The sequence below is a fragment of the Oncorhynchus gorbuscha genome, linkage group LG01, assembly GCF_021184085.1.
Source record: "Oncorhynchus gorbuscha isolate QuinsamMale2020 ecotype Even-year linkage group LG01, OgorEven_v1.0, whole genome shotgun sequence".
NCBI lineage: Eukaryota > Metazoa > Chordata > Actinopteri > Salmoniformes > Salmonidae > Oncorhynchus > Oncorhynchus gorbuscha.
In genome coordinates, this window is record NC_060173.1 from 82,128,071 (window position 1) to 82,154,801 (window position 26,731).

General features: G+C 43.4%; 1 pseudogene; it reads right to left on the reverse strand.

The window, feature by feature from the left end:
- Window positions 1-12,204: 12,204 nt before the first annotated feature.
- On the reverse strand, window positions 12,205-26,520 carry LOC124020121 (annotated as a pseudogene).
- Between the last annotated feature and the right edge of the window lie 211 nt (window positions 26,521-26,731).

A 26,731-nucleotide genomic window follows, 5' to 3' on the forward strand; every position in this document is an offset into this window, starting at 1 on the left:
AATGAAAAGTAGATCAACTGTATTTTTCTGTGTGTTATGTCCTGTTTTTGTCCTACACAGGGGATCACATTGGAAATAAGTGGTTTTATGCGTTCATGTGTCATCCACTGGATTTCTTGTAAAAAACTGTTTTTAAACTGTACAAATTGTTTTACCCAAATTGTTTTACCCATCAATAAAAATCAATCAACTCTGACATAGGAGGTATGCCGAGGTACTGACTTAGACATTCCCTGGAACTTAGACATTACCTGGAACAAAATATGCCGGCCAAATGAGTATGGACCACAACCAGAAAGACAATCAAGGGTAGCGAGGGTAGCTTGCTCAGGCAAGCCCAAAGATTGGCCTAGTTTTTAAACAAACACACACTGAATGCATTACTGTTGCACCCTTTAACTTGGCGAAGATGGCCATGGGCAGAGGCAACCTGACAAAGTAGTCCTTTCTAACAGATCAATGATATGTTATGTGTTTCACAGGGGCAGGCAGCTACACCATCTGTTAGCAACTGCACAATTAAATAGTGAGAACATTGAGTGGCTAATGTTTTGGAGTCTGTGGGAGTGTGTTGGTTGCAGTGTATCTACAGCCTAGTCTAAGAACCCAGATCAAGGAAAATGCGCATGTTTAAACGAATAATCCATTTTCACGAAAAGATCACTGCATCCATCTGAGTTATGTCTGTATTATTTTGATTAAGGCCTATGTACGGCAACCTGCTAGAAAAACTGAAAACACTCAAGATGATAAAGTTAAAGGGTTGCACAACTCCTGTCTAAAATCACCTGATTTAAGTAACACAATGCCAACTGGCATTACAGCAACAAGTCTATGAGATTGTAAAGTCGTCCAATAACTACTGTAGGGGAGAGTGGGGTATGTTGAGCCATTCTTTACATTCAGCATCGCTCCTTCAAAACATGCAGAATATTTCAGGATGTGGTGAATCTCTGGAAATATTCCGAATTCATGTTAACATTACAGTTTTGATAACATAGCTTGGTCCAAAAAAATGCTCTTGGCACATCGTATGGGGCAAAGTAAGTTGCTCTTTTGTTATTTCATTTTCACTACATATTCAAATAAATTCTAGAAACATGTTTTCACTTTGTCGTTTTGGGGTGTTGTTGCAGATGGGTGAGAAGGGGAATCAGTTAAGCAGCCTGTACTGAATTACATTTTACCACTACCTTTTTAAAACCACGTCTAATTTTATTTTCCAAACACAATTCAACAAAATCACACTAGATTTGTTGTCTTTTAATAGTTTTAAACATATTTGAACCCATGCTTAATATCTTACAAATACTTTGCTTTCTTTTTTTTTTAAACACTTTTAACATAGGCCAGGCCCTGTTGTTACCTGCCTTGCATTACGCCTGGGGAAAAAACACTTCAATTTGCTTAACTTTCCATTGGGTCAACCATTTGCTCAAATTACCCGATGACCATTGGCTCAACTTACACCAAGGCAAACATTGGGACTATAGTAGCCCACACAGCTACAAGAATGCACTTTCATGCAAAGTTTAAGACCTCATATTGAAGCTTATAAAGTCCCCGACTGATGTATAGAATAATCTTACAAATGCATAGTTTGGTTTAGATTAAAGCAATATGAAGCCTCTAACACAATAAATTCAGAATGATTTGGTGAAAATACGTTTTTTGGACGTAACTTTCTTACCACTTTCCCCATGAGGTTTCTTCCTTCACTGACTACATGAAATGATGACCTCTTCCTAAATATTTGGCCAAATTATTAATTTAGTGTATGGTTTCCTAGAAACAAGGGTGGCTCAATTTACCCCTTTTGCTCAACTTACCCCAATCTCCCTTAAAGGTAAATCATTTGTAATCTAACCAGCATTTTATTGAATTCTAACCTGGCGATCCACACAGTAACAGACCTGGGGTCTGTCATTTATCATCTGAGACGTGACAGACCCCAGACTTACAGGCGGAGCATCTTTCCTACACAGTTCCTCATAATCAGAACTAATCAATCACTTCCTTTGTCCAGAGATAAGAGGTTCCACGTGCCACATGCTGTCTCACACATTAGTCATCATGGCCCAACTCAATTCTTAATTTGTGCGGGAATATGTTAATTATTTATTTGGCTTTTCTTATTTCGGCAATGTTTTTCCTTTCTGCAAAGAGTGAAGAGAAGCGTTAGGCATTATAATATTCTAACTGGATTAAAAAAAAATTCTAACTGGACATAAATTTAGCCATTTCAGAGGGCAAAACGTATTTTTGGTCCACAAGTCTATACTGCCATCTAGTGGTTGATTCCATACTGCTAATTATGTTGTATATTTTTTGTCAGTCAGCTTTGCCATTCATTGTAATGATGCTGAACCTCTGTTGTGACTCATGAACAAATATATGTGATGTACAGAAGAGAGTTTGAAAACATATGTCTGTTTAAGGACAAGGGATTAATATTCAAGTATCAAATATATTGAATTACACCCAAACCCATTACTTTAACCTTGTTTTTCATCTTTTCCTACAACAGCAAAATACAGACGTGGTATTGATGATTGATGACAAATACACATTTGTGCTAATAAGTGATAATAATACAGGACAATGGGGACATTACTATAGTACATTTGTATACCTTTTTAAATAATAAAAACATCTCAATAATGTGTACATGTCAGAATTAGATCACCTAATCTGAAACGTTCTAAACGAATAAAGGAAATAGTTGCCGGGGTTGTATCTGATTGGTCCTCAATAGTAATTCAAGTCCTGATTGGTCCTCAATAGTAATTCAAGTCCTGATTGGTCTTGTTCACCATAATTGTGAACAAGACCGTAAGACTGGAGCTCAGATTCTTTCAGAGAAAATAACATTTATGGAAGCATTTGGGGGGGGGGGCAAAACCATATAGAGTGCATCCATTAATGTAATGACAGCAGTCTTTCCACTAGATGGCTATTACACCAAGTTATAACATTGCTTGTGAAATTGTAAACCCTGACACTTGAAATGCATTCACATCAATTTCAACAACCATAATGAAAGAGCTTTTGAATGTGCACAGACAAGCTTCATTCTGACTCCATTCTCGCTACCACACCCCTACAGAAAATAAAAACACAGGAGCCAACATAGCCTATCGTGAGAAAAGAGAGGGAGAATTATGCACTAAAATAATCCAAAAATAGACCAAAAATAAAATCTTGTGGAAAATAACACGTGTCAAACACAATGGCTGTGTTTCGGGCTGACTACATTGCAGATGCCTGCCTGCACGTGTCTAATATTAAAAGGTCGTGGAGGTTTCTAATGAGCAATCATCAACTGCACTGCTCAGGTTCATCTGTAACAGATGAGTTTAAAAAAAAGTCCTCTTAAAGAGGACAGGATAATATACCACCGCCCATACTTTCTCGAATGTCAGTTTAACGCCTTCTAAATGAGCATGACGACGTGCCCGCTTTTTTCAGTTCTGCTAGGCTCGACGGTGTGTCCCCGAGTCACGCCATGGTGGCTTGTGTGGCTTGTGTGTGTGTGTGTATGTAGACACAGGGCTGTGGGTTGCAGTGGGCGGAGGGGACTATTCTATTATCAGTCCAAGCGCATGTGAAGCGTAGGGAGACAGTCAGTGCGTCAGAGATGAGTCATTTTGAAGTTTCATAATGTGATGATATGATGTGACATGTCAAAGGACCACAAAGACTCAAGCTTTTGCCCAGTGACCCCTTTATGTGAATTCCATATAGCCTTATCAATAACAGAGGCTGTTGTACATTAAGAAGCATTAAGAAGACTTGGTAAAAATGTACAGTGCCTTGCAAAAGTATTCACCCCCTTAGTGTTTTTCCTATTTTGTTGCATTACAACCTGTAATTTAAATGGATTTTTATTGAGATTTAATGTAATGGACATACACAAAATAGTCCATATTGGTGATGGGAAAATGTTTTTTTTTTAAGTGGTGCATTACTGTATGTATTCACCCCTTTGCTATGAAGCCCCTAAATAAGATCTGGAACCACCAAGCAAGCAGCACTATGAAGGGCAAGTAGCTCTACAAACTGGTCAGGGACAAAGTTGTGGAGAAGTACAGATCTGGGATGGTTGTTAAAAAAATATCAGAAACTTTCAACATCCCACAGAGCACCATTAAATCCGTTATTAAAAAATGGAACTAATATGGCACCACAACAAACCTGCCAAGAGAGGGCCGCCCACCAAAACCCCCAGACCAGGCAAGGAGGGCATTAATTAGAGAGGCAACAAAGAGACCAAAGAAAACCCTGAAGGAGCTGCAAAGCTCCACAGCGGAGATTGGAGTGTCTGTCCATAAGACCATTTTAAGCTGTACACTCCACAGAGCTGGGCTTTACGGAAGAGTGGCCAGAAAAAAATAAGCAAACACGTTTGTTGTTTGCCAAAAGGCATGTGGGAGACTCCCCAAACATATTGAAGAAGGAACTCTGGTCAGATGAGACTATAACTGAGCTTTTTGGCCATCAAGGAAAACGCTATGTCTGGCGCAAACCCAGCACCTCACATCACCCCGAGAATACCATCCCCACAGTGAAGTATGGTGGTGGCAGCATCATGCTATGTTTTTCCATTGGCAGGGACTGGGAAACTGGTCAGAATTGAAGGAATGATGGATGGTGCTAAATATAGGGAACTTCTTGAGGGAAACCTGTTTCAGTCTTCCAGAGATTTGAGACTGGGACGGAGGTTCACCTTCCAGCAGGACAATGACAATAGGCATACTGCTAAAGCAACACTCAGGTGGTTTAAGGGGAAACATTTAAATGTCTTGGAATGGCCTAGTCAAAGCCCAGACCTCAATCCAATTGAGAATCTGTGGTATGACTTAAAGATTGCTGGACATCAGCAGAACCCATCCAACTTGAAGGAGCTGGAGCAGTTTTTAGAGACATACCCCAAGTATTGACTTTGGGGGGTGAATCGTTGTGCACGCTCAAGTTTTCAGTTTTTTTGGTCTTATTTCTTGTTTGTTTCACAATAAAACATATTTTGCATATCCAAAGTGGTAGACATGTTGTGTAAATCAAATGATACAACCCCCCCCCCAAAAAAATCCATTTTAATTATTCTGGTCCTTCTGTAGCTCAGTTTGTAGAGCATGGCGCTTGTAACGCCAGGGTAGTGGGTTCAATCCCCAGGACCACCCATACGTAGAATGTATGCACACATGACTGTAAGTTGCTTTGGATAAAAGCGTCTGCTAAATGGCATATATTATATTATTATTATTATTATTAATTCCAGGCAACAAAATAGGAAAAATGCCAAGGGGGGTGAATGCTTTCGCAAGCCACTGTATGTGTCAGAGGATAGAAGGTTCATGCAATTTGGACATATAGAGTCCACCATTACACCAAAGTGAGAGACTGATAAGACTTTAGGAAGACAAACAGACAGGAGTGTCTTTACTAGATATCTGTGTAACACTACAGTGCCTTGCAATCCTATTCCTGGGATTTCTCTGGGATTTCTACACATTTTATTGTAGTGGGATTCAATTGTTGGTAATGATATTTTTCTGTAAAAAATCGACACAAAATACTCTGTAATGTCAAAGTGGAAGAATAATTCATAAAAATAAAACAAATATTAATCCATATGTAATAACTAAAATATTGTTTGTTGCATAAATATTCAGCTCTCTGAGTCAATACATGTTAGAAACACCTTTGGTATTGATTACAGCTGTGAGTCTTCTTAAATAAGTCTATGAGAGCTTTGCACACCTGGATTGTGCAATATTTGCCCATTATTCCTTTCAAAATTCAAGCTGTGTCAATACAGTGCCACTGACACGGCCTGCAACGGAAACATGCGGTCTCTCCTTCACTGCAGCCGAGGTGAGTAAGACATTTAAACGTGTTAACCCTCGCAAGGCTGCAGGCCCAGACGGCATCCCCAGCCGCGCCCTCAGAGCATGCGCAGACCAGCTGGCCGGTGTGTTTACGGACATATTCAATCAATCCCTATACCAGTCTGCTGTTCCCACATGCTTCAAGAGGGCCACCATTGTTCCTGTTCCCAAGAAAGCTAAGGTAACTGAGCTAAACGACTACCGCCCCGTAGCACTCACTTCCGTCATCATGAAGTGCTTTGAGAGACTAGTCAAGGACCATATCACCTCCACCCTACCTGACACCCTAGACCCACTCCAATTTGCTTACCGCCCAAATAGGTCCACAGACGATGCAATCTCAACCACACTGCACACTGCCCTAACCCACCTGGACAAGAGGAATACCTATGTGAGAATGCTGTTCATCGACTACAGCTCGGCATTCAACACCATAGTACCCTCCAAGCTCGTCATCAAGCTCGAGACCCTGGGTCTCGACCCCGCCCTGTGCAATTGGGTACTGGACTTCCTGACGGGCCGCCCCCAGGTGGTGAGGGTAGGCAACAACATCTCCTCCCCGCTGATCCTCAACACGGGGGCCCCACAAAGGGTGCGTTCTGAGCCCTCTCCTGTACTCCCTGTTCACCCACGACTGCGTGGCCACGCACGCCTCCAACTCAATCATCAAGTTTGCGGACGACACAACAGTGGTAGGCTTGATTACCAACAACGACGAGACGGCCTACAGGGAGGAGGTGAGGGCCCTCGGAGTGTGGTGTCAGGAAAATAACTTCACACTCAACGTCAACAAAACTAAGGAGATGATTGTGGACTTCAGGAAACAGCAGAGGGAACACCCCCCTATCCACATCGATGGAACAGTAGTGGAGAGGGTAGCTAGTTTTAAGTTCCTCGGCATACACATCACAGACAAACTGAATTGGTCCACTCACACTGACAGCGTCGTGAAGAAGGCGCAGCAGCGCCTATTCAACCTCAGGAGGCTGAAGAAATTCGGCTTGTCACCAAAAGCACTGACAAACTTCTACAGATGCACAATCTAGAACATCCTGGCGGGCTGTATCACCGCCTGGTACGGCAACTGCTCCGCCCTCAACCGTAAGGCTCTCCAGAGGGTAGTGAGGACTGCACAACGCATCACCGGGGGCAAACTACCTGCCCTCCAGGACACCTACACCACCCGTTGTTACAGGAAGGCCATAAAGATCATCAAGGACATCAACCACCCGAACCACTGCCTGTTCACCCCACTATCATCCAGAAGGCGAGGTCAGTACAGGTGCATCAAAGCTGGGACCGAGAGACTGAAAAACAGCTTCTATCTCAAGGCCATCAGACTGTTAAACAGCCACCACTATCATTGAGTGGCTGCTGCCAACACACTGTCATTGACACTGACCCAACTCCAGCCATTTTAATAATGGAAATTGATGGGAAATGATGTAAATATATCACTAGCCACTTTAAACAATGCTACCTTATATAATGTTACTTACCCTACATTATTCATCTCATATGCATATGTATATACTGTACTCTACATCATCGACTGCATCCTTATGTAACACATGTATCACTAGCCACTTTAACTATGCCACTTTGTTTACTTTGTCTACACACTCATCTCATATGTATATACTGTACTCGATACCATCTACTGTATGCTGCTCTGTACCATCACTCATTCATATATCCTTATGTACATGTTCCTTATCCCCTTACACTGTGTATAAGACAGTAGTTTTGGAATTGTTAGTTAGATTACTTGTTGGTTATCACTGCATTGTCGGAACTAGAAGCACAAGCATTTCGCTACACTCGCATTTAACATCTGCTAACCATGTGTATGTGACAAATAAAATTTGATTTGATTTGATTTGATGTTGGGATTCATGCTTAGACAACAATTTACCAGTCTTGTCAAAGATTTTAAAGCAGATTTAAGTCAAAACTGTAACTTGGCCACTCAGAAACATTCACTGTCTTCTTGGTAAGCAACTCCAGTGTAGATTTGGATTGTCTTGTAGGTTAATGTCCTGCTTAAAGGTGAATTTCTCTCCCAGTCTCTGGTGTAAAAGCAGACTGAAACAGGTTTTCCTCTAGAATTTTGCCTGTGCTTAGCTCAACTCCCCAGTATTTGCCGATACCCATACTATGATGCAGCCACCACTATGCTTGGAAATAAGGAGACAGTTACTCAGTGATGTGTTGGAATTGCCCCAAACATTTATGCCAGACAGTGTATTCCTTTGCTGTGTCGTCACCCCCCCCCCCCCCCCAGTATTACTTTAGTACCTTGTTGCATGCAAGATGCATGTTTTGGAATATTTGTATTCTGTATATTTGTATTCTTCGTTTCACTCTGTCATTTAGGTCAGTATTGTGGAGTCACTATAATGTTGTTGATCCAATCTCAGTTCTCTCCCATCACAGCCATTGAACTCTGTAGCTGTTTTAAAACCACCAATGGCCTCATGGGAACATCCATGAACAGTTCCATTCCTGTCCTGCAGCTTAGTTCAAAAGGGCAACTTTATCTCTGATGTGTTTGGGCAGGTTTAATACATAATCCACAGCATAATTATTATCTTGACCATGCTTAAAGAGATATTCAATGTCTGATTTGTTATTGTTACCCATCTACCAATCACTGCCCTTCTTTACGAGGCTTTCGAAAAGCTCCCTGGTCTTTGTAGTTGAATCTGTCCTTGAAATGCAATACTTGTCTGAGGGACCTTATAGATGCTGTATGTATGGGGGACAGGGGAGGGGTTAGTCATTCAAAAATCTGGTCAGCCGCTATTATTTCCCACAGAGGGAGTCCATATAACTTATTCTGTGATTTGTTAAGGAAAATTACTCCTGAATTCATTTAAGCTTGCCTAAAACTTATACGACAACTATAGTTTAGTTATACCATTTTTATTTATCTTAAAATAACATTTAATGTTTCTTCCACTTTCACATTACATAGTATTTTGTGTAGATGTGGACCAACCAAATGACAATTAAATCAATTTTAATCCCACTTCGTAACACAACAAATTTGACGAAATCCAAGGGGTTTGCAAGGCACTGTATATACAATATATCAGGGTCCTATATCTATGTGTAACACAGCCACACCCAGGCATCTGATAGGCCCTATCAGACCTATATACATGCTGTGTATAACTGCTGGTTTCTTAGAACATAGCACATAGCAGTGACTTGAAACTTTCCTCTCTGAAGTATTTAAAAAATATCCAAATGCTAACTGAGTTTAAATGGCTACGCATGAATAAGGACATTAAGATGGTGTTGAGAGTCAGAGGTTTGTGAGGTTGAGCTGGAATACGCTGGATGCTGAAGAATCCGAATCACTCTGTTCAGAAGCCCTGTAAGCGGCAGAATTTCCAAACCTTGTATGCAAATGTAGTTTTTGTAGGTTGTTTTTTGGACTTGAAAGAGATGGAGAATTGTGCAGGCTGAATTGCCTTTTCACTATGTACACCCTCGTAGACGCTTTTACATCCACCTCTTTGGGGTTTTCTGAAGGAAAAAACTAGCACAGTATTTGCTGAGGACAACAAAAGGTCGCCCAAAACCTCATCTACTCAGGTTGTTATCTCGATTCAGAGAGAGGCTCCGCAACCCTATATCACAGGGGAGAGGACATTTACCTCCCATTTTACCTCAAATGAGTTCTCAGAATTTGTTTTGGCTTGTCAAGCTAAGAACTTCTCAGAACTCTGGGCTCTCCACAAAGAACTAGTTTTGTTTGTTCCAACTTAGTTCAGTATAAAGCACATCAATTATTATTTTTTTGGAAAAAGGACACCCGCGTGAAAAGTAATCCACCATCAGATCTAAAAAAAATAAAGTTTAATGTTCGTGTATCACAAAGTAAATATATTAGTGTTTACAAAACAATTGGGTGCATGACAATAATGCATAACCTAATTACGTCTTCTTCTTTTTTTTTACCAACAACAACAGTGATAAGAACGCCTTCTATCGACAACAAACACGGTTTCATCCCACAGTTATAAATGTATAATTCTACTGTGTAAATGCAAAAGTCTTTACAAGTTCAACAGAGTGTGAGAGCAAAGGTAGGTGTTGCAGAGGAACAGGAACTCACAGGGAGCTACGGTGGTTCAGGTCACCTGATCTGTTTCTTTTGGAGCAGACTTGCCTTACCTTATTTAGAGATCGCTCTTTTGAATACAGATACAGTCAGGTGCAGAATTAGGTAAACATTTCGTAATAAATCATACTGCCAAAATATTTCCATGACGTAGGGGGAATCTATTGAGACATTCGAATTACTTAACAATACGGTTTTCAAAATGAGGGTGAATGTAGACATCCCATAGGCCATTAAATAGCATTCCCCACTCAGGTAAATGAACAAAGATTTGCATGCTAAAAATGATTGGTGTTCTGAACAAAAATGCATCCATCTAATAGATTGTAAAAATGTATATTTTATCCTCACATTTTGGTTGTTCACTAAATATAAAAATTCACATGTTTTTTTTACTCCATGGTGTTGCAATGATCAACCCGACAGTTGTTCGGGGCTTATCCTAGTTATTGTGTAAGTGTCAGCATGCTTTGGATAGCCTCCCCTGACCAAAAGCTAACCACACCTTTGTAGGCATTGTCGTCGAATGCTGTGCTCTAAAGACATTAAACACATTTAGTGGTAAATCATACAATTTCAATTTTTAGTGAATTGTCCCTTGAAATATTGCATGAGAATAGAGAACACAATCGATCAGTGTAATTGAAAGAAGAGGTAATCATTTTAAACATCAATACAATTAGTGAGACAGCTGAACTGGTACGTGACTAAAATATACATTTGAGAGGGAAACCTGACAAATGACATCATATGATGGTGGCTCTAAAATTGCCTGATCTAAAGTCACATTAATAGAGGGACCCCAGTACCCCAGAAATGCATGTCATTGACTACATTACTCAAACGTTGCTATACATAACATGTACAGCACATCATTCACGGGAGACAATCAGAAATGTGAAAAATACTTTGATGGAAAATCTGAAAACATGATGATGCATTTTAGAATCAAACAATAGTGCATATCTGTTTCAGGTCATCTTGAGGATGGGTGTTACCTAGGACTATAGCTAACGCTAGTCAACAAGAAATTAAACAACTGTACAGTGAACAAGATCCCCAAAACTGGGACAACTAGACATTTGCACTGGGTTCCTCAACAACAGCCTGTTGGTATTGCTCCACTAAACACACAATTGGTACTGTACGAATCAAAGTGAGATGGTGTGATGGTAAACCCTGCTTTCAAATTCAGTTATTACTGGTTTACGGTTCACACCATTTTAAATTCCCTCCATTTGGTCAAATCGAGAAGGTCAACGTCTACATTTGAAAATACTTGTGCTTATTATTGATGGCTATAATACCCACCCAACGGTATCACATGAAGTTGTCGTCCCATATACAGTGCATTTGGAAAGTATTCAGGCCTTTTGACTTTTTCCACATTTTGTTACATTACAGCCGTATTCTAAAATGTATGAAATTGTTTTTTTTTCTGATCAATCTACACACAATACCCCATAATGACAAAGCAAAAACAGGTTTTTCAAAATCTTTGAAAATATCAAAAAATAAAATAACTCAAATGTCACATTTACATAAGTATTCAGACCCTTTACTCAGTACTTTGTTGAAGCAGATTTACCAGTGATTACAGCCTTGAGTCTTCTTTGGTATGACGCTACAAGCTCGGCATACCTGTATTTGTGGAGTTTCTCCTATTCTTCTCTGTCAGGTTGGATGGGTAGCGTTGCTGCAGAGCTTTTTTTCAGGTCTCTCCAGAGATGTTTGATCGGGTTCAAGTCCGGACTCTGGCTGGGCCCCTCAAGGACATTCAGAGACTTGTCCCAAAGCCACTCCTGCGTTGTCTTGCCTGTATGCATAGGGTCGTTGTCCTGTTGGAAGGTGAACCTTCGCCCCAGTCTGAGGTCCTCTGCGCTCTTGAGCAGGTTCCTTCGACCTCATGGCTCTGACATGCACTGTCAACTGTGGGACCTTATATAGACATGTGTGTGCCTTTCCAAATCATGTCCAATCAATTGAATTTACCACAGATGGACTCCAATCAAGTTGTAGAAACATCTCAAGGAGGATCGATGGGGAAAAGGATGCATCTGAGCTCAATTTTGAGTCTCATGGCAAAGGGTCTGAATACGTATGTAAATACGGTTTTTCTGTCTTTTTTTTAATATACATTGGCAAACATTTCTAAAAACCTGTTTCCGCTTTGTCATTATGGGGTACTGTATGTAGATTAATGAGGGACATTCTTTTTAAAAATGTAATCCATTTTCGAATAAGGCTGCAATGTAACAAAATGTGGAAAAAGTCAAGGGGTCTGAATACTTTCCAAATGACCTGCACACCCTACTGTTAGTGCTTTGATCAAATCGGACCACATTGTCAAATTAAATAAGACTTTTCTGAGCCAAATCCTGGTTGACTTGAAGTGAAAGGGAATACTACCAGGATATTCTGGTGTTGTCCTCGTACACTCTTAACAAACCCGAGCCAAACCTGTCCCCGTAACAACTGGGACATCCATCTTCCCAATCTGGACATAACTGACATCCTATAGTCCACCAGAAATATGTTTCCTTATTATACACAGCACATATTTAAATAACATTAACGACAAACACTTTTCAGAGTCAGAATTATGTATGTACAAAAACGACATCTACAGACCACTCGCCATCAGTCTTGATAGTAAGAAAGGAGAGAGGGGTGGGGAAATCAGCACAGCCAGTGAAAACACAAAAAACTGGGCTTCTACAAGGAAAGAAATAAAGGCTCTCTAGGTGCTTTGGCAAAAAATAAACAAAAAGTAAAATCCCTTTACTTGAGGCAACATTGGTTGTTAAGGCTCTACTGCAGCTGTGCTTTTTTAGTATTGACCGATGACGACTATGTTATGAGAGAGGGATGAGGAAGGAGGAGGAGTTGGAGGAGAAGAGGTGCTATCTGGAATCCTCTGGCTCTGATTTGATGGTCTTCTTGTCGGAAAGGTTGAGAGCCCCTTGGGAGAAGTCGGCCCCGTTCCCATTTTCTGGAATGAGAAAGAGAAAACAACAACATAGGAGGAGTTGGATTATTATCAGATGATTCAGCATGAGTGAACTATGACAGAGAATTAACCAGCTGATTCCATATCAAATGATTCATTGTGAATTAACTACAATAGAGAAGCTCTAGGTGCAGACCTGTGGCCAAAGTTTTGCCCTCGACATTGCCATGGTGACTCGTCGCCGGCGTCTTTCCCTCCCCGTTGCTGTGATGCCTCTTTAGCTCATTGGCTAGCTGTTTCCCCAGAGGTATGTCTCCATCTGACCTTTGACCCGCCACACGCAGGTTCAGTGGCCTCTCCCCTATAGGAACACACAGCTAGGTAAGGCCAAACATTTTATAAAAACAGAATGACAATACGGTACTTATCTATTTCATTCTATTCTAGCATTCAATTCAACTCATAAAAAGCCATTAAAACACTGTTATTCAAAATAATGATTTGTGTCTGTTCTGTAAAAAAAAAATGCCATTAACTATGTCTCGCTCTGTAATGAATAGAGGCTGTTAAATGAAAGAGCGGTGTGTGTACTGTGTATAAAATAAAAAGGTGTTAGTCACGCCACATTGCTGTCAATGCTGTCAATGAAGACCCATTAGATCAGCCAGAGGTAGAGCACAAAGGAAGATAACTCATGCTGTGTACATGTGTGTGTGTGTGTGCGTGTGTATGAGCCATCCTCGCTTCATCAGCCTCCACTGGTGTGTGTGTGCCCGTGTGTGCCTATGTGTGTGTTTCAGTGTGTATGTGTGTGTGTGTGTGTTTCAGTGTGTATGTCTGTGTGTGTGTGTGTGCTTCAGTGTGTGTGTGTGTGTGTGTGTGTGTGTGTGTGTGTGTGTGTGTGTGTGTGTGTGTGTGTGTGTGTGTGTGTGTGTGTGTGTGTGTCTGTGTGTCAGTGTGTGTGTGTGTGTGTGTGTGTGTGTGTGTGTGTGTGTGTGTGTGTGTGTGTGTGTGTGTGTGTGTGTGTGTGTGTGTGTGTGTGTGTGTGTGTGTGTGTGTGTGTGTGTGTGTGTCAGTGTGTATGTCTGTGTGTGTCAGTGTGTGTGTGTGCTTGAAGGGAAAGAGAATAAGCAGTATTAACACAGCAGTGTCATGCTGTTGACTGCGTGAGGTTGTGGGTGTGAAAGGTGTCACCCTCTATCCTCTGTGTTCACCACGCACTCTTGAGAGGGCTTCAGATCAATACAATAGCAGCCTATGCTACTCAAAGCAAGCTTAAAGCAACTCATAGCATTTTTGGTTATATAAGTTTGTTTTCCCCTATCTGAGGACCATACACACAAGTGGATCCTTCCTGAAACTCCCCAAAATCTCCACAAACAGCTGACAAATGAATGTAAGAAATACAAATTTGACTGAGAAACTAAACATAAAGGCAAAATATTTAACCAGTGCAAAAATAATTGCGTCGAATGGTGGTACGCTTAACCAATATGAACTTTTATGCATTTTCCTTTCCTAAACGTCACTGAAACTACACCTAACCTGAACCTTAACCTAACCCTCGTTCCTAAACCTAACTTCAACACTTGATTACACTGAACAAAAATATAAACGCAACATGCAACAATTTCAAAGACTTTACTGAGTTACAGTTCATATTTGGTATTGGTATTGTGGCAGCCAGCAGGGAGAGGTGAGGGGAGTGGTAATTGAGGAGAGAGATCTTGCAGGTAGCTGGATCCACCCACCAAGCCTAATAGGGACTTCCTGCCCCAACGAGGAAAGGCTGTGGGTCATTAAGCCAGGGAGTGCTTGGGGGTAAAGGAGGAAGCAGCCTGCACAAAAGGGCAGAGGTGAGAGACAAGAGAAGTATGAAGAGGGAGAGAAATTAGAGCAAAATCTGTGTGATTGCCCGGTGTGACCTGGACTGTTGGACAACCCCAACCCCTCCTGCTGTGCACCGGACCGGATTGGCCGAGGACCCGAGTGTGAGGATTACCCCTGGGAAACGGGATGGACAAAGAGAACGGCTTGTGGACTGTGAGGTGACTGGTGAATTCCCACTTCTTTCCCCGTTGTACCAAAATCCCTAATAAACTTCCGTTTTGCATTCGCTTTGTGCTACTGGTGCATGTTTTGTTGTTGCACTTGGTGACGTGGAAACGCCACGCCCTTGATCTTGCTACAGGATTTGCTGAGAAAGCAGCAGCTACCCTTCCTGGGATCCACACAACATGAAACATGACAATACAGAACATTAGTAGACAGGAACAGCTCAAGGCTAGAAATACAGACATTTAAAAATGGAACACGAAGCCTACATATCAATAGATAAGCCCAAACAATCTAGGTCAAATCTACATGCATGCAGGCCATGAAAGAACAGGGACATTTTCAGCTTCCAGGAATTGTGTACAGATCTGTCCGACATGGGTCCGTGCATTATCATGCTGAGACATGAGGTGATGGCGGTGGATGAATGGCACGACAATAGGCCTCAGGATCTTGTCACGGTACCTCTGCGCATTCAAATTGCCATCAATGAAATACAATTGTGCTCGTTGAATGTAGCTTATGCCTGCCCATACTATAACCCCACCACCACCGTGGGGCACTTTTCACAATGTTGACATCAGCAAACTGCTCTCTCACACAACGCCATACACACCGTCTGCCATCTGTTCAAACTGGGATTCATCCACGAAGAGCACACTTCGCCAGTGGCTATCAAAGGTGAGCATTTGCCCACTGAAGTCTGTTACAATGCCGAGCTGCAGTCCGATCAAGACCCTGGTGAAGATGATTAGCTTCCCTGAGACGGTTTCTGACAGTTTGTGCAGAAATTTGTTGGTTGTGCAAAACCACAGTTTAATCAGCTGTCTGAGTGGCCTTGTCTCAGACGACAACAGCAAAGGTCCTTGTGAAGATGCTGGAGGAAACGGGTACAAAAGTACCTATATCCACAGTAAAACGAGTCCTATATCGACAACCTGAAAGGCCGCTCAGCTAGGAAGAAGCCACTGCTCTAAAACCACCATAAAAAAAGCCAGACTACGGTTTGCAACTGCACATGGGGACAAAGATAGTGGGGTCCCTCCTGCTTTGCTGCAGGAGGGACTGATGCACTTCACAAAAAGATGGCATCATGAGGCGGGACAATTGTGTGGATATATTGAAGCAAATGGGTCTTCCAAATGGACAATGACCCCAAGTATACTTCCAAAGTTGTGGCAAAATGGCTTAAGGACAACAAAAGTCAAGGTACTGGAGTGGCCATCACAAAGCCCTGACCTCAATCCTATAGAAATTTTGTGGGCAGAACTGAAAAAGCATGTGTGAGCAAAGAGAACTACAGACCTGACTCAGTTACACCAGCTCTGTCAAGAGGAATGGGCCAAATTTCACCTAACTTATTGTGGGAAGCTTGTGGAAGGCTACCCGAAACGTTTGACCCAAGTTAAACAATTTAAAGGCAATGCTACCAAATACTACTTGAGTGTTTGTAACCTTCTGACCCACTGGGAATGTGATGAAAGAAATAAAAGCTGAAATAAATCTTTATCTCAACTATTATTCTGATTTTTCACATTCTTAAAATAAAGTGGTGATCCTAACTGAGGTCATTTTTACTAGGTTTAAATGTCAGGAATTGTGAAAAACTGAGTTGAAATATATCTGGCTAAGGTGCGTGTAAACTTCAGACTTCAACTGTAAATGTCTAATGTCTGACCTGGTTGTAGACTGGTGTTATCAGGGGAGCCTCCGTTGGTATGGTGGCGGTGCTCTGGGTCTGTGCTGTGTCTAAATTTGAAGCCCCCCATAGGAACCCTCCACTCCAGGGTCTGAAGTCTGTCCTGGGCCTTGGCCTCGTGGAGGATCTCCATCTGCCTGGCCAGCAGATGCTCCAGCTGCAGCTACAACACACACAGATACATATAATCAGTTGAAGATACATGTTTATTGTTACACACACATTAGATAACACATAACACACAAACAACTGAGCCGGGAGATCTATCAAAGACCATCTAAAGGGACAGCGCAATCTTAAGTTCCTTCTCTAGTCTAGATACTCGTTGTTTTACATGTATCTTTTGGGGTGGTAGGTAGCCTCGTGGTTAGAGCGTTGGGACAGTAACCATAAAGGGTGCTGGATTGAATCCCTGAGCTGATAAGGTACAAATCTGTCGTTCTGCCCCTGAACAAGGCAGTTGATCCACTGTTCCCCGGTAGGCCGTCATTGTAAATAAGAATGTGTTCTTAACTGACTTGCCTAGTTAAATAAAAAATATGTCAGCCATTTCCAGCATCTACACTGTCTTGTCTGTTTCTCCAAAACAACAGAAAATAAGCCTGCAATTTGATGAGGGATAATTGGGTGAGTATTGGTGATGATGTCATAACAGACAAAGAGGGAATGGACGGGCTACTGCTTTACTTATTCTGTTTTTTCCCCTCAATTATAAATGAGAAACGAGGATACAAACTGTATTATCAAACAAAATGGCTTGTCAATAACTCTGCTGGTGATATGCAGTGGTGAATCTTCACTTTCTAATTGGTATGACCCAGCCTATGCACGACCCGCAGATTGGACGTCAACTAGCCAGTCAGTCAGTCAGACAGCAAGCCATACAGTCGGTCAGGCAGCCAAGCAGTTTGCTAGCCAGCCAGTCTTTATGTCTGTTTGTCCGTCAGTCTGTCCAGCCATTCCTCAGAGAGTGGTAGTGTAGTCACCTGGATGTTGCGTCCTGTGGTCTCCTCTCCTTTAGACTTGGCTGTGGCCAGCTGCTCCCTCAGGGTCTCTTGTCTCATGTGGATGGCCTGCAGGGCCTCCTGAAGGTCAAAGAAGCCCTCCTGACACGAGAGAGAGAGAGAAATGCCACTATCAGACCATGGTCCCATTCAGATTTTCTCTCATTTTATGCTCTACTCTACTCATGATGCCGTCTAGCTGAAATAATGTCACCCAGTCTCACCAGGGGATGCTTGTCACACTTATCTCCTGTGAAAAATAACTGTTACATTTTCAGCATGTCTACCCTTAGATCTGTTTATCGGATTCTGAAGTTGAAATTGAGGTCTGAATAAGGAGACAGTGGGTTGCCAGGTTGGGTCGGGTTGAGGGGGCTGTCCCTCATCTCTGTACAGGGTTTGTGGAGGATGTAGGGGGAATGTTAACGCATGTCTACAAGTGACATAAATCTGAGCTCACCCTACCGCCACACCTTATGATTTATCACACCTTCACAGCACCCACAGAAGGTGTGGAGTCAGAGTGTGTGTATGTGAAATAGAGGGAGAGACAGAGAGAAAAAGAGCATATGAGTATCGTGTGTGCGGACAATCCAACTGCGCAAGTGCATGGGGGTGGGTGGTTCTGAGCGCGCCCATGCGGTGATGTCATGTAAACCTCAGGACTATGGGTAGGCGTGACTGAGCTCATTCGGGCTTTTGTGTTGTCCATGTGGGTGTGTGGCTGGCTCTTAATGGGAGGGTGGCAGTGGTGTGTGTGTGTGTGTGTGTGTGTGTGTGTGTGTGTGTGTGTGTGTGTGTGTGTGTGTGTGTGTGTGTGTGTGTGTGTGTGTGTGTGTGTGTGTGTGTGTGTGTGTGTGTGTGTGTGTAGGGCAGAACAGTGGGTGGGGATTAATTTTCTAACTCTCCATGGTTAAATCCAGTTAAGTCCTTTGTGGAGATAAATATGTAAAACTTCATCTCAAGGACACATAGTAACATGTTGTTAAAAGAAAACAACCAGGTCGTGAGAATAATTCGCCTTTAGTAAGAGAAAAGTGCCACAAAATTATTTGAAAAACTGAAAAGGTGTGTCATGTATGTACAGATCTTAATTTGAGGCCATTTTCTACAGCAGGAAAATAATTCTGCAACAACAGGAAATGGTGAATTATAATGTGGATTATAATTAATTTATTAGGGCATTTTAATGTGTAAATTACAAACTTTAGAAGCCTTTTTAACCTTGTATACACTATCGGTTTACATTGCCTGCTGCGGAGGAACATTTGCAGCAACAATGATCCAATTAAGATCCTACATCTGTTGCAAATATCTTCAGTAGTCCCCAATCAATTCCAGGAAATATATTTTCGATGAAAACAATCCACTTCAACACATTCATTCAAACAAATAACTGTATTTGTTCTACCAAGGTCTGCTATGTGGCTGCCCCGGAGGACTGAGAAACAGGGGGAAGGTGATGGGGGGGCGTGGGCCTGCTAGCTAGTCTCACCCTGGCCCACCCCTGGTCTGTGGAGGCGTAGGGGAAGCTCACTCACATCAGAGATTTGGACCGTCATCAAACATACCACTGGAGGGAGATGAATGGACAGCTGCCATAAGCTCAGCTCACAACAGTTCCCTACACAAAGACGCTCTTTACTGAACAACTCAAAAACAACTCAGAGGAGTTTCTGGGGGAACTCTTTACTCAACACCTGCACCACACGATGAGGAACGGAACTAGAGAAGCATTGACACACTGACAGACAAAGCCCTCTACTTCGCGGTATCCAACGCACTTCAAAAGACAAGGAGTGGATGCAGCGAGGTGTGTCAGTCAATCTCTCACTGTGGGTCCTCAGGGCGTTACGTAAGGCGTGGAGGAGGAGGTGACCCGATTCGACAGAGGAAGTTTTTATTCCGGTGAACTTTGATCTTTCCCCTGCATTATGACACCCAGTAGTCTTGAGGGACACGCCCCCTGTCCGCCGAGCCCCATATACACGGCCAAGCTGGCTGACAGGCAGCTATGCAAACAAAAGGCACTGGACACACCCATCCAGAACCATGCACTATCGGTCTGTGGGAATCCGGGATTGTTAAGGGATTTACCCTTTCTAATCTAACAGCACACAGGTGTTAGGAAACTGGGTATATAGGAGTGAGCTTTAACTTATATAAGGTCAAACTCTGTGGAAAGCTCTGTGGTCGTTGGATCATGCGGTGAGAAAGAGATGGGCTCACCTCTGTTTTAATCCTCTTGGGAGAAATCTCATCTCTATCACCACATCGGGACCTACAGGAGAGAAAGAGATAGAGACAAACAGGGAGAGAGAGAAAGAGAGACAGAGAGAGAACAAGACAGAGGGAGAGCGGGAGGGAGAGGGAGAGAGAGCGAGAGAGAATTCAGAAGATGAACATTTCAAAGAGCATAACCCTTCTAATAGTGTACAGGATAACCGTTTCTTGATCTGTAATGCCTCAAGAAAATAATTTTAAATTTGTAAACTCCTGTAAAGCATTGTAAAATGTTTATTCATTTCCCTTTAACCTCTGGTGCAACACCAATGAATGATCATTCCAAAAGAATTATTTATGAATCAACATGCAACATCATCATTACAAGAACAAGTGAGAGAGACATGTGGCGCTGGGTGGAATTTTCCATCTTTGTGGTTGCCAGTCAGGAAGCACCTGCATGTCAGATTAAACCTGTCATCTAGAAGCAGTGAGAGGGAAGTGGCAAGCACATACACACACACACACACAGAAATACATATGCAAACACACAAGCAAACACACTTCCCGGCTGGCAACTACGAGGATGGAGCACCATATCTGATACTCAATAAATCAGGTGACATTTTTTACTTCAACTTTGTTCATCAACCATTCATGAGAAGCATTTCACCCAGTGAAATCACATTAAAGTATTACCATTCATCCTCAAGATGTGTGTGTGTGTGTGTGGTAGCTGTTCTCACTTGCTGGTCCTGTAGGTGTATTTGTAGGTGACCTCCCGGGAGACCTGTCTAGCCAGACCAAACAGCTCATCTCTCCTGGTCAGCAGGGACACCTCCTTCATACACAACTGAGCTGCTGCCTCGTTCACTGTCAGCTAGACAGAGAGAGAGAGAGAGAGAGAGAGAGAGAGAGAGAGAGAGAGAGAGAGAGAGAGAGAGAGAGAGAGAGAGAGAGAGAGAGAGAGACAGAGACGGAATAAGAGGTATGGGAGGAAGAGAGGGGGAGGAGAAGAGGGGAAGAAGAAGAGAGTGGCGGTATAAGGATACTGTTCTATGCAGTTATAAACGCTTTGGATAAAAGCGTCTGCTAAATGGCATATATTATTATTATTATTATAAAGCAGGTTCTCTGACACCACGTGGTCAAATGTATCTAAAGCAGAGCAGCAGCGAACAAACATCTGAAAATGTTGTACTCCGATAGCCAGAAACACACACCCTCTTCCCCCTCTACCTCGTGCAGCGTAAGTTGCTTGCCATCCTTCCTCTTGGAGTCGAAGCGTCCGTAGATGGCACTGTACTTGCGTATCTCCTCCGCCCTCCTCGGGTCGTCCTCGTCCATGTCCAGGATGTGGCAGATCATCTTGGCCAGCTTCTTGTTGCCCCGCAGCCCCTCCTTCACGTCGGCCGGATCGCTCCGGGGCAGCGCCTGGGCCAGCCGCTCCACACACTCCACCACCGACCGCAACGCCGCGGCATCTAGTACCTCCTCGCCGCGGGGGGACGAGGGGGAAGCCAGACCCGGGGTCAACTCCGCTGGGGACAGGCTGCGCTCGCTCTCCGCTCCCCCCCCCGCCGTGGGAGGACAAGGAGGCCCAGAAGCGGGGCTCACTGACCCTCTGCAGTGGAGACCCTGAGGCCGAACCCCCTCCCCCCTCGCCCCCCACCACTGACGCCGACACTTCGCCTCTCCTGGGCTCACCCACACACGCTGACGCCTGAAGTTTGGGCACTTTGACGTGGGTGCTAGCGTTAGCATTACCGTTAGCTTCTAGCTTGTAGACAGGGATGCTGCAGACAGGGAGAGAGGCCAGGGGCTGGTTGAACAGGGCCGGGTTGGTGACCCAGTCTCGCAGGGCCTTCTGGAGCCTCCTCACATGCAGGGGCTTGCTGGCCATGCCCACCAGGGCCATGATCTCCAGGAACTCCTCCTCGGCCGCCTCACACAGCTGCTGCACGTCGTCGCCGCCCTGCTGGATGAAGGCCTCGTAGTAGGACAGCAGGTTGGCCCTCTGGAGGATCCTGTAGAGCTGGAGCTCCCCCAGGGTCCTGGGCAACGCCGCCGCCATCCCTGACCGAAACACACAGGCAAATCAACCTCCAGAGAAACAAAGCACAGCTCAGATCTGAAACCTTGAAAAACAAATAAATCATAAATAGTCTATGAACATACAAACACAGCAAAAATATTTGTAAAACACATACTACTACAGCCTAACCAATAAGTACTGTAGATTAGCCTTTCCGGGTGTGAGGTATAAAGTTGCGCTAGATTAGCAGAATAAAGAATGTGAAGCTGTGATAATGGTGCATTATTAGTCAGACGGGCAGATCTGAACACAGCTTAAGGAGAGCCCAGCCTGCCACACTCCTGGAGACGAGGGAGAGTCACATACCAGACGCCACCTCTGCAGCACACGTAGGTGGTCTCTCTCTCTCTCTCTCTCAGCATGGAGTCAACCACTGTGCGTGCGTGTGTGCATTCTTCCCCCACTCCCTGTCCCCAGTACATTTTATAGCTACCTAACACAGCCAGTGAGGGGAGTGAAATAGAGCAAGGGTGACAGTGGGATACAGGGCAGGTTGCTGGCTAGCACAGAGGCCCATTTAGATTTGACTCACCCTCCACTTAAGCTATGCCCTCCACGCACGCACACACACACACACACACACACACACACACACACACACACACACACACACACACACACACACACACACACACACACACACACACACACACACACACACACACACACACACACACACACACACACACACTTCTGCCTATCCCGATGTGCAGTTCTAATTAGCTCCATCCCTTGGAACAGCCATATAATGTTTGTTTGGCTGCTATATTATTGCTAGTTATACCCAGTAGCCAGTGTTTTCCCCCTCATCAACGGATCATTACTGTGACACTGTGCCTCCTCTCACACTCTGTGGCTGAGTCCCAGTACTGAATGGAGTCTGTTGACAACTCGATTAAAAAAGTGGACACCCACTGGGCACAGACGCCAGTTCAACATCTAGTATTGCTTTACATTTGGTTGAGTTGTCAACTAACGTGAAATCAGAAGAATTCCCCATGCCATTCCCCATGCCATTCCCCATGCCATTCCCCATGCCATTGGATTTAGTTGAACATTTGGGTGACAGAAATATACAATTCCCTTAAACTGATTACTTTTTGCAGTTTTCCACATTGATTCAACATCATCCCAATGAATTTCTTGGGTGAAATGATGTGGAAACAACACTGATTCAGCCCGTTTTGCCCAGTCGGCAGGGTGTGAAGGCTAGAGGATGAGTGCAGCTCGCACAAGCCTAATGTCAGCATAACACCTGGCTGCAGACCCCCCCCCCATCATCAGTCTGTTTTTAAAACACATCTACTCTCTTCCCCACTCTGTAACTCTTCTTCTCCCTGTCCGCGAGTCAGCCTTATCCAGACAAACACGTGCCCGAAAGGGGCTTCCTTTTAAAAAAAAACCCTGGTGGAGCGTGCCTCACACCTACCCACACCACACACACCTTTACCGAGCACACTACCGATCAAAGACACACAGGATGGACGCTGCCGTTTACAATAAAGACAGGTTTTTTTCTGTCCTTCCTTAGAAGCTGAATTTGAAACAGAACACCGAGACCGGCACAGGTGAACAGTCCCTTGTTTCATGTGGACTAGGTGTTTGTGGACAGTGATAAATGGCTTCAGTGTTCACCCTCTCTGGCCCTGCAATAAAGACGAAAGATCAGACCTAACAAATATGCGATGCAATTTACATTTCCAGTTGCGTGGTGGATAGGACACCTTGCTGTACTGCTATGTGTTCTACTCGACACCTACAGTAGAACTGGTGCCTTCGCACATGATACATAGACGATATGAAATCAATTCATTTGTCTGCTTCGGTCTGTTTTGGTTATCAACTTTTCAAGCTCCATTGTGATATTGTTGATTGAGTCACATGTCCGCCTTAATATCAGAGGTCGAAGCAGTTGGTCCTCTTCCAAAACCCCTCTAAGCATCCAGTGTTTTGGCTATTCTCAGAAACAGCACATGGCATCGACTACCTCTAACTTTCTCAAACGAACCACCGTGTTCTGTAAAGAATCATCCGAAGGAGAGAAAAGGTCAATTTGTCAGTGCTGCAGAGACAGTGAGGTCGTGCTGTACTCAAGCTGAATATTTAACAAAGAAGCTGGACTTTATAGGGGTGGTTGCTGAAACCCATTTAGGCTTTACAACCTCATCAGAGCCCTCGCCAAACGTGTGATAACATTGGAGGGCTTCTGGCCATTCATGCCTCTTCACAGCAGTTTCTGGGAAAGTACTCTCAAATGACATATTAAACTGTTAAACTCTTGAGTGGTTGTTTGAGGGCCCTGTAGTATGCATGGAAAGGGTACCGCCTGATGGTCATTGTAAAGCACTGAGTTTCCTTCCCCATCCACATTACCTTCTATGCGTCCTCCACAACCTCCATGATCTATCTCACTCGTTTACAATAGGAAAAGTGAATGGGAACAGAAGTTTGAAGTTTCTTCACCTGTCTTGTCTTATTTATTTTTAATTGCTCGGGTCATTTTAAGATGTCCGGCTTCGAAATCAGTTCAGCCGTTTTTGGCACAGTGACTCACTACCCAAACCAGACACAACTGGTTTCGAGAGGACAAGAGACGTCATGTGATCTACCTACTGCTATCTAGTGGACGAACTGGGAATCAGACAGAGGATATATTTACATCAATGGATACAGTAGGTAGAAATGTCAGCTTTCTCCTTGTATGTATATGACCATCATTCATGTAAGAGGAAAAATGAAGCCATGGCACGTTGCACAAGCCCGGCACTTTTAAAATGGCCGTGTTCCTATGGGAATTTGTGCACGTTTAGAGCACTATCATTTAGTAAAAGATTTGACAAATGCTTTTTCTTAATGAAAAGAAATATACGTTTGGAACCGTAATTGGTGACTTGTTTTTTATTGCAAAAACATAGACTTTCAAATCTCTTAGATCCACCTCTTCAGCACCTCCTGAGTCCTGCAATATTAGTCATGGAATTAAAATACACTGAATAAAGCCTATCTACAAATATACAATCACTTTAAAAACATACCCTATAGCATCTACTTAATCTGGTTCAAAGACAAGGAAAACAGTAATTTTCCGAGAAACATATTTTTACTGGATGTTCTAGCTGGTGTTTGGGTACGCTTACTTCTGACTTGAAAACCTTTAAAATATCCAATTAACTAACACTAGTATGAATCACGGTCTTTAAAAAAAGGGTAGTTGTAGACTATGCAAAAGGTAAAACTGAAAATCAGAGGAAACCCCTTTGCCAGAACACTACAAAGGTGACAGTGGTGGAATAATCCCTTAGTTTCTCCCAGGAAATGTGTTCCTCCTATTTGGGCTCCCTGTTAGGTGAGTTTTATGCCAAGATGTCCTGAACTTTATGGCACAGGGGAGGTAGGCTTCTGCACTGGCCCTGTAACTGCAGAGTCATAGGTTCAAATCCTGCTCTCGCTGTTTGAATTTATCATAATTTCATCTCAAATGAATTTAAATCTGATGACTATCATCCCTGATATCATGAGAAAGCATGCTTTACAATTTACTTCCCAGGATAGCATAGCTCACTTCCTTATTGGAAAGCATTGAATCAAGCAGGCCTATGCACCAAATAAGTTCTCAATCACTTACTCAATGCCAACTAGGCTTAGAATCCACAAGGAAAGCATACGTTATTTAAGTCATTGTGGGAAAACGACAGAAGCGAGGGAGGGAGCAAGCATATGCTTTCTTTACACAGCTGCGGATAGACTCCCACCGCCGCCGTCCGCGCGCCCGGGAATAAACGGGTTTGCGTCTCCCACTCCGAGAGGAAAAACATAAATAAACATCCTGTTCTACTGTCTGCCAGTGTAGTTCAGCGCACAGTGCAAAACTCCACGTTCCCCATATAAAGTCATACAAAACGTCGTAATGTTGTGCCAACAGAATGAATGAGGCTTAGTTACAGTAGGATGTGCACTCTTCATCAATAATATTCATCAATAGGCTAGTATAAACGAGTGTCCTAGCCTATCTCTCTTCTTTATATTATCCGTAATGCTGTCCCATGTCCACACACTTATTTAGGCCATTAAAAGTCCAATCTAAAGTTGTCTGTCTTTAGCATATTGTCTAGTCAATCTATGGATGTATCTCAAATTTGCTCCCTGCTAGAAATTGAAAGAAAGCGGCCACCGCGGGCGCATACCTGCAGAACTCTTCGCACCGCTCATCCAACCTTTCGTTCCTTTCTTGCTCTTCAATTCTCCCCTCACGGCGAGAAGCAAAACGAGTATGGGCAATAGAAGTTTAGTATAAAGGACCTGCTAAGTGTTGGTTTATCCCTACTCCCCTACTGTTCCGAGTTGGTTGCTCCTCTCTTGCTACATTTCTCTCTCACTCCCACGCGGCTGCGTGACGCAGATCCTGGCGTGGGTGGCTGCGGGGCGTGGGAGGCTGCTGCATGGAATACCAAGCATCATGTCACACCAGGCAGCGACCGCGGTAAGCAGGGAAGGGAGGGAGATGCTGGCGCGTCACCACACACAGGCTTCAGATGCTTTTTAAAAAGCCGGTTGTACTGAAAATAGGCCCAGAGGCGTCACGCTCTTCATAGTGAGTACAGGGGCACATGCCGTAAAAAGTAAATAAATAATAAAGTACATTGTTACATTTCTCTGTACACTGCTAAATATTTCCAGTAATTGTT